At 45.2% G+C, this 9,882-nt stretch overlaps 1 pseudogene; it reads left to right on the top strand.

Moving 5' to 3' along the window:
- Positions 1 to 3,942: 3,942 nt before the first annotated feature.
- The window catches only part of LOC782168 (coiled-coil domain-containing protein 3-like), a 28,917-nt pseudogene continuing 22,977 nt past the window's right edge, over positions 3,943 to 9,882 (top strand).

The raw sequence follows: 9,882 nt of genomic DNA, 5'->3' as shown, positions 1-9,882 counted from the left end.
GTGTCAGATGGGAGTCAACATCCTGAAAGGGTGGGGTGCAGTTGTAAAGGGTATTGTACCTTCATATGCTGTGAAGGATATAGTGTATATTTGAAGCATAATGGTGCCATCTTCCCCCCACAGCCAGAACATATGGGTCTTGTAATCAAGGGGTGGAAGTGGCTTGTTTCACTACTGACCCCACAACACAGTTGTAGAATTTTTGCTTCCCATCCTGGCTTCCTTGAGCTCTGCTTCTTTGGAGATCTTGGTCCCCAAAGGGGAGCTGCTCACCAGGGGATGCTCACATATGTCCAGGGCTCCAGGTGAACAACTCCAATCAGGGAGGCACTTTTCAAGACCTTCTAGAGAACAAAAACATGACTGATGTGTCTGTGAAGAATCCAGTAGAAGGGCAACCCTCACAGGCCCCTGCATCCGGAAAAGGCATTCTGGGTAGTACTAAAGAGTTTTGATTCTGTCCAGTTTATAAAACAAGAGAGACATCAGCTGTGCATACTGATTTTTACTTATTTGTTCATCTAAATGGAAAGAATAATCAGGGTCTTAAGGTCTATGGAAACAGAAAAACTTTTTCCAGCCCTCTGAAGCACTAGATACAATTAAAAAAAAAAAAAAAAAACTTCCTTATTCTTTTGTTTGCATAAGTTACAGCACTAACTTAAAATAAACAACTTAAAATAGAGCAGGGCTGCTGGTGAAAACAAAATTAATATTAGTCTGGTTACTCCCTCATTTAGCCATCACTGGTGATTCTGTGAAGGATATTACTATTTATAAACTCAGCTTCTTTTTAAATATTCATTTATTTATTTAGCTGCACCGGGTTGTAGTTGTAACATGTGGGATCTAGTTCCTGGATCAGAGATTGAACCTGGGTTCCCTGAATTTGGAGCATGGAGTCTTAGCCACAGACCACCAGGGAAGTCCCCTCTACTTGTTTCTTGATAAAGGGCCCATGTGTGCCTTTAAAACATTGCTTGTTTTGTCCATATTCTAATGCTGTAGTTAAGAACATGAACTCTGAGATCTGATGCTGGTGTTTGAATCCTGGCTCAGTTCCTTTCTGGCTATGTGATCCTGGGTAAGTCACTTAATCTCTCCATACCTAAGTCCCCTGTCTCTAAACTGAGGATGATAGCAGTCCCCATTTTGAGTGTTTGGAGCATTCATTACGTTAACATAGGCAATATGTTACAATAGTGCTTGGCACATAGTAAGCAGTGAATAAATGTTAGCAGTTGTTATTGTTAATATTATAATTTGGCAATGCTTGCTCTAAGTTAGCGTGACAGAAATATAAACCATTTTATATCCCCTCTTTCTCTACAAACCTGTAGAACACCTGCTAAATGACTGTTATGGATTGAATTCTGTCCCTTGTTCACATCCCCTCCTCTCTGCCCTGAATTCTTCTGTCCAAGTTTTAACCCCCAATGAGAATGTATTTGGAGATAGCACCTTTATGGAAGTGATTAAGGTTTAATGAGATCACAAGAGTGCGGTCTAATCTGATAGGCCTGGTGTCCTTAGAAGGGCCAGACATTTCTGTCTCTCTACATGTACAAAGAAGACAGGCCATGTGGGGACACAGAGGAAAGGTGGCCATTTACTAGCCTGGAACCAATCCCATTGACACTCTGATCTTGGACTTCCAGCCTCCAGCACTGTGGGAAGTAAATGTCTGTTGTTTAAGCCCCTCAGGCTGTGGTATTTTGCCATGGCACCCTGAACAGACTAAGACATTATGAAACATTTTAACTCATATATTGAAGGAGAGACAAACGGGCAGTCCTAACATAGGATGCCTGATGCCATCCTCAAATGCCATTTCTCCTTGTGGGAAAAGCTTAACTCTACCATCTCCCATGGTGGTGGTGGGGTTATCAGGAGGAGTCATATACCATCAGGACTACTGTCCACTTGCTTCCCTCAATATAACTGTTTTCTACAGAATTAATCGAGGCTCCAGGCTGACTTCCAGCTATGTAGAGGTTAGTTATTGTCCGTGGGGAGCTCTTAATCTTACTTCTTTCCTCTTTCAACACAGATGATTTTATAGGAATAAGAATTTGGTCCATTGAGTCACTGCTTCCCTGGTGGCTCAGATGGTAAAGAATCTGTCTGCAATGTGGGAAATCTGGGTTCGATCTCTTGGTTGGGAAGATCCCCTGGAGGAGGGCATGGCAACCCACTCCAGTACTCTTGCCTGGAGAATCCCATGAACAGAGGCACCTGGGAGGCTACAGTCCCCGGGGTCACAAAGAGTAGGACATGACTGAGCAGTTAAGCACACATCTATCCACTGAGTCACCAGTTGGATTCTGGATTGGTGTGACCTTATGGATCTTTAGCCTTCATTCCCTCAGAAGCTGGGCCACACTGGCTGGAGTCCTGGCCATTTCACTTCAAGGCACTCTCAAAGCCTTCCCAGGGTCTTCTGGTTCCCTGAGACCATGCTGCTCATGGCCTCTTCCTCCTAAGTCCCTGCCTCACGCCAGCTGGATTCCTGCCCTATCACAAGAAGCATGCATTAATTTAATTGTCCTAACTGAAGACTTGGGGATCACAGGAAGATTTGGTTATCACAGGATGTGAGGCCTTGGGATTTTCTCTCTTCCCCAATCCCCACTTTTCTCCTTACCTTTCCTTTCCGAATTCTCTAAGAACTATTCCTTTCAGTCAGAAAAGACTTTGGCTGAGTTCTAAGACTTAAACTTGCAGAAAGCCTGGTTAATAAGATACTTGCAGAACAAAAGCCTTCCATTTTACAGCAGTTTTGTGTATCAACTTATTGTAAATATAATATGTATGACATATGCAAGATGATATGTATATTATATCCATGCTATTTCATATATATGATGTTTTGACTATACAAAATATTTATACTTATAAATAATCTTTTTTTTTCTTACTAAATGAAGAATAATTAAGGCAATTGGGAGATAAAAGGAACTGCCTAATTTAGAAATAAAGATTTAGCTGTGGAGTTTAGGTCTCTTCAGAGTCACTCATTGACTTGTGAAAAGCTCTTTGGAACTTCTGAATCTATTTCTCAGGTGTAGGGTGTTCAGAACCTGAACGTAGGAATTAGGTTAATCATGAGACCATGTAGCTGTAGGAAAAACAAAGCAATGTGGCTTTGGCTTTTCAGATGTTGAAGGCTTTCCTAAGAGCATGGTTAAAACATAAGAGACGGAAAGGGAGAGAGAGATTCAGAAAAGTTTATTAGATCACACAGAATTTCCAAGGTAAACTCTGCGACGGTAAAGTTAGATTTCTGTGTCATTACAGTGTAAATGAACTACTCAGAAAATGCACAAACGTATGGTGAGTACTCATGGCAATTGATGGCAATCATTCTAAGAAGGCCATGTCTGGAGCAAGCTTTGTGCTGGCAAAGCTTCCACCTGGTCGGTGCGCAGGGCGCCAGAAGAGGGCTGGGCCGCCTCTCCTCACACTGACTTTTCCGCTGCGGACCTCCGCGCTGGCCCAAACACCGAGTTCGGCCCGGGGGCTCCCGGTCCAGCGCCGATTGCGCTGTCTCCCCAGCACCGGGCGCCCCTGGACAGCTTCCTGCCTCCGCCCCTCCCGCTGCCGCCCAAGCCCCAGCCACGGATTGGGGGTGGGGGGGGCTGGCAGGAGGCTGTGGTCTCCGGTCCTCCGCTTGCCCTTTTAAAAGCCTCCCAAGCTTGGCCCCGCAGGGGGATCCCGGCGGAGGAGGGAGCAGCACGCTGAGGTTCCGCAGCGGTGCGCGGAGCTGAGCGCCCCGGGCTGCGCCTCCCGCTGGTGGGGCCAGGCACTTCGGGTTCCCCGACGCTCTCGCTGCCGCCGCGGGGCTCCCCCTCTCCCCGACCCTTGCCAAGCGCCCCAGATAGCGCGCCTAGGGCGCGGCGCCCATCCGGCGGCTTCCGCCACCCGCCCGCCCTCGCCGCCGGCATGCTGCGCCCGCTGCTGCTCCCCGCGCTCTGCCTGGCGGGCGGGCTGGAGGCCTCACGCGGCTGCCAGCTGCCCTCCGAGTGGAGACACCTGAGCGAGGGCTGCCTAGCGGAACTGACCGAGATTATCGTGTAAGCCAAGGTGCTGGCGCTGCAGGAGGAGCGGCACGGCTTGTACAACGACCTGCCCTGGTAGTATGAGGCCAGCGACGCGGGGCTCTTCTACTCAGCTGAGATCAAGATGCTGTGCGACCAGGCGTGGGGCAGCATGCTCGAGGTGCCCGGGGGGCTCCAGGCTCAACCTCACCGGCCTGGGCTACTTCTCCTGTGACTCCCACACCGTGGTCCAGGATTACTCCTCTTTCTTCTTCCTCAGGTGAGCCTGCCACATCTCGCCCATACCATCCCTTCGGCCACTTGGCATGGCCAGCAGAGGTACCTTTATCCCCAGCAGGCTCAGGAACTCCTCCAGAATCCTGTCTGTGCGATGTTAAGTGATGCCCTGGTCTCCCCTTGTCTCCTTCCCATTTTGTGCTCTTTGGTGCTCCTCACATTGAGTCTACAGAGATCTTGGGTGCCTCTGGCTAACACTGTTGGAAAAACAGGGATGGCTCCCTTGCTTGACCAGGAAAGAGTGTTTCAGGCCAAAGCTCAAGGTGGTTTCCAGCAACAAACAGCCTATTTCCAATAGCAGAGGTTTATGTGGGGGGTAATGGGGGAAGAAGGCCCTGGTCACAGTGCTCTGAGGCATATGAAGGGCAATATGAAGAAGCCCTCTCTTGTTGAGTTCCATGCAAGTTGGCCTGTGGTGCAGATGAGATGCCTGTGGATAAGAGTTCAGGCAATGGCGTCTCCTGGAGTTTGAGATAAGAAAGTGGAACACTAATTGAGGTGGAATCCTTATAGAGAAGGAAAGCTATATTTTAAAGTGGATGCTGTGGGAATTGTTTGGGATGGACAGTGGTCAAAACCAATCCAAACACCTTTGGAATCAGATGGTTGTTGGAATTCTGGCTCCGTTCTTCCTGTCATTTTGAGCAAGTTACTGACCTTGTCAAGAACCTCAAGAGCCTCACCTTCATAATGTGCCAAACAAGGTTGGTTGAGATTAAAGCCTAGGAACTGATGCAGAACACCTGGTGCAGGTTAGATGAGGAACGTGTAGTTACTCAATCCTGCACACCTGCTTAAATGCCAAGATGGGACTGGTGTGGAATGCAGCCCAGTTGTCCTCTTGTTTCACTCAGATTCGCTCATATCAGCTGCCAGCAGACCTCAATGCCAGGCTCTTCCAAATAGCAAAAGTTTATAGAGGAAGGGCCTGGGGGCAGGGATATTAAGGGATTGGGAAAGTGCTCACAGGGCTTTGAAGAACAGAGAGGTGAATTAGACCAGGCCTTGTCTGTTGGGAGACCCTGGAATCTTGTGAAGTTCCATGAAAGTTTGTCGTGTGGTCACGACGAAATGCATGTAGATAAGGGTTCAGGTTATGGGCTCAACTGAAGTTTGCAATACAAAACAGCAGGTGGAACCCTAATGCATTGGTTCTCTCCAGTTGGAGGAGGAGGCTGATACAGAGGAACCTCAAAATGGAATCTAACAGATAGTGATTGGACAATAAGTCTCATCTTCTCAGTATGTGGCATAGCATTAAGGATATTTGGAATGGCCATGACCTTGGTCTACAGACTAACTTTTAGCTCTTGAGATTTCACATCACTGAGAAAGAAGACAGAAGGTTCCACAGAGGGGCGTCCATAAGCTCGCTGTAACACATGTTTTCCATATTAAAGCCAGAATATCTAAGTTTAGAATACATGGTGTGCTTTGTGTTGGCTTGGGTGGTTTAGCCAGATTGCTGCTGCTGCTGCTGCTAAGTCGCTGCAGTCGTGTCCGACTCTGTACGACCCCATAGATGGTAGCCCAACAGGCTGCCCTGTCCCTGGGATTCTCCAGGCAAGAACACTGGAGTTGGTTGCCATTTCCTTCTCCAGTCCATGAAAGTGAAAAGTGAAAGTGAAGTCGCTCAGTCATGTCTGACTCTTAGCGACCCCATCGACTGCAGCTTACCTGGCTCCTCTGTCCTTGAGATTTTCCAGGCAAGAGTACTGGAGTGGGGTGCCATTGCCTTCTCCATTAGCCAGATTTAGTTGAATTAAAAAAAAATACTGGAGAAGTACAGTTTCTAAATAAAACTGGCAAGGAATGAGATAGTACCTTCTTGATATGGAGAAACTTAGATTTTTACATGTCTTTATTTAGGGAAACCAGCTCTAAAACTATTCAACAATAAAACTTTATTTTCCAAAGTAAAAAGAGCCACAGTACTTAAGAAGGCATTATTTTCTTTTCTGATTTTATAATGAAATACAGTTTTTTACACTGGCTCTCTGGTGGTCAACCAACTCTTTCCTCTTTTTCTCTGACATATTTATAAAACATTAGGGCAGAGATACAGAGTCAAATGGTAGTCTGACAAGATTTCTATTTCACAGGGCTGTGTTGCCCTGATGTGTGTTAACAACCACATACAAATCATTCCTCTGTTATTCTGGGCCCCTCAGAGAGGAGAACAGATTCTGGTCAGTGTCACAGGGGAAAGTGGCAGTGGAGACTCCCTGTTGAGAATGCCTACTTTGGGCTGGAGTGCAGCTTCCATCTCTCCTTTTCCTTCTCTGGACTTCTCTATCTTGCCAACAGGTACTTTATGCAGGGTTCTGTAAAAATGCTTTTTATACTGTGCTTACTCTGCCAAATACTTTACTTACTTTAAAAAAAAGTGCACTCCTTACACCAACATTAAACAAATAAGGATGCTGTTGTCATCTTCATTTTATAGATTGTACATTTAAGCTTAGTGAATTTAAGAAATTTGTTGTGCGTCAAACAGGAGATACGTAGCAGTGATAGGACTTGAATCTTGAGTCATTGCAATTGGCTTTCCTTTGCCCAGGAAACAAGAAGCACTCCACTAGGAGAAGGAAAGCAGCTTGGGAGATACACAAATGTTCACCCGCACCCATCCCCCAATTCACGTGTTTTGAAAAACTTAAGGATAGACACGTGCAGTGTAAAGTAGAGAAACAATCAGAGAGAGTGACTCCTCTAATGTGAGCCATGTAGATGTGTAATTGGAAGCTGCATGTAAATCAGTGAAGTTAGAATATGCCCTCACACTGCACAAAAATATCTCACAATGGTTTAAAGACTTAAACATAAGACATGACACCATAAAACTCCTAGAAGAGAGCATGGGCACAATGTTCTCTGACATAAATTGGACCTTTGTTTTCTTAGGTCAGTCTCCCAAGGTAATAGAAATAAAACCAAATATGAACAAAGGGGACCTGATCAAACTCACAAGCTTCTGCACAGTAAAAAAAAAAAAAAAAAAAAGACAACCTAAAGAATGGGAGAAAATATTTGCAAATGGTGCAATAGACCAGGGCTTAATTTCAAATATACAGACCATACAATTCAACAAAAACAACAACAAAAACCCAATCAAAAAATGGGCAGAAAACCTTAATAGACATTTCTCCAAAGAAGACATGCAGATGGCCAGTAGACACATAAAAATATACTCAGCATCACTCATTCTTAGAGAAATGCAAATCAAAGCTGCAGCCAGGTACCATCTCCTATCAGGCAGAATGGCTATCATCAAAAGCAGAACAAATAGCAAATGTTGGAGAGAGTGTGGAGAAAAGGGAACCCTCCTACACTGTTGGTGGGAATGTAAGTTGGGGTAGCCACTATGGAAAACAGTATGGGGGATCCTCAGAAAATTCATAGGACCACCATATGATCCAGCAGTCCCCCTCGTGGGCATATCCCTGGACAAAACTGTAATTCAGGAACATACATGCACCCCCATATTCATAGCAGCACGATTCCCAACAGCCAAGATATGGAAACCACCTAAATGTCCCTTTATAGTTGAATGATTAAAGAAAATGTGGTATGTATATATGAATATTACTCAACCATAACAAGAAAGAAAGAATGCCATTTGCAGCAACATGGATGGAACTAGAGATAATTACACTAAGCGGAGTAAGTCACAAAGAGAAGAATAAATACCATATCATATCACTTATATGTGGAATGTAAAATATGGCACGAATGAACCTATTTACAAAACAGAAACAGACTCATGGATACAGAGAATAAACTTGTGGTTGCCAAGGGGAATGGAGGGAGGGAGATGGATGGACTGGGTGTTTGGGGTTAGCAGATGCAAACTGTTACATTTGGAATAAACAACAAGGTCCTACCTTAGCACAGGGAACCATATCCAATCTCCTGGGATAAACCATAATGGAAAAGATATTAAAAAATGTATTTATATGTATAACTGAGTCACTTTACAGCAGAAGTTAGCACAACATTGTAATTAAATTCTACTTAAAAAATAAAAAAGATGTTGTATAACTGGCAACACTGTCACAATCTTCTGTTGACTCTTGATTCAAGATGGTGCATCCCATGGGTGTCCAGTCTACACCTCTTGCCTCCTTTTTTTCCATTAGGATGGATGAGAACTATAACCTATTGCTTCATGAAGTCAATTTCCAAAATGCCATCTTTCCAGACACTCAAGAGAACAGAAGGATATTTTCTAGCCTTTTCCAGTTTTCAAAGTGTTCACAAGGGCAGCAGCTGGCAACTTTCTTCAGTGACTGGGAGGTCCAAGAAGACACTAGGGTAAGAATTGGCTATACCCTGTGCTACAGCAAAATAATAAGATAGCTATGACTCATATGAATGTTGTGAGCAAGGGAGTCAAGAGTCCCCTTCCAAAGTCCAGATCAAGAAGTATTTTTCACCCTCTCCACAGCCCTCCCAGAAGTTAACAAGCACTGCTCATAAACTCTGGAGTCCTCAGGCTGAACTGTGTGGCATGAGGTTCCTCACAAAGTGAGGGGACAAGATGGGCTGAAGGTTGGCATGCTGTGCCTCAGTTTCCTTTTCTGTAAATTGGAAGCCATTGTAACATCTGTATCTTAGGGCTGATACGACATGGTTTAACTATGTAGGGAATGTCAATAGGTAAAGCCTTTAGTGAGGTGTTTGAGAGTAAGCACTCAATACACTGAGCTGTTATGACTACTTCTGTTGTTGACTTCAAATACTTATGTATGTTTTTACTTGGCCCTGCTGGGTCTTAGTTGTGGCATGTGGGATCTTCAGTCTTCCTTGCAGCATGCAGGATCTTCAGTTGCAGCATGCAAACCCTTAGTGGCAGGATCTAGTTCCCATGGAACAGAAGGATTCAGATCACTCTGGGCATGAAGATAGAAAAGGCATCTTTCAGCCTGAGGGAGATGCCTGAGTTGTGGGGATATTTCGAGGACTATTGCTTTCTCTGAGTAATGCCATTGTTGCAACTGAGCCAGGGGAGCAGGGAGGCCATGGCCCATTGCTCCCAGTTCCTACCAAGATGTTTATAGGACCACGTGACAGACCACAGGAGACAGTTCTGATGTGGGTTAATGAACCAATGTGCATGTATTAGGTGGTTTCCTCCTTTCCCCCATCTGTGGTGCCCTTGGTGGGGGCGCTGTCTTTCTCTTGTCTGGTGGGTTGGCCTAGGGGAGTGGCCTTGTTCTTCCAAACCTCCTGCCCAGGGCTCCATGGCACCTGGAGGCTTTCTTCATGTTCTTTGCACAGAAACTGTTCTCATCATAGGCAAGCACATCTGACTGCAGAAAAGTGTTGATTCTTCCTTTCCATACATTATCCAGGGTTCCTTCCTTAGGCCTGCCCTAGTGACAGTTCTCAACTTCCGACCACTCTTCAAGATTTACTAAAATTTTCTGAGTGCTTGTCATATATTTCACTCCCCACATGGATGTAAGCACCTTTATTTCCCCTTGCCCCACCTTTTTTTTTTTTTTTTTGGCCTACCCAACTCTTAATCTGTGCCAGCACCCACTCC

This window comes from Bos taurus, chromosome 26 (genome assembly GCF_002263795.3).
Source record: "Bos taurus isolate L1 Dominette 01449 registration number 42190680 breed Hereford chromosome 26, ARS-UCD2.0, whole genome shotgun sequence".
Lineage (NCBI taxonomy): Eukaryota > Metazoa > Chordata > Mammalia > Artiodactyla > Bovidae > Bos > Bos taurus.
This window is presented reverse-complemented; position numbering and strand designations above follow the sequence as displayed.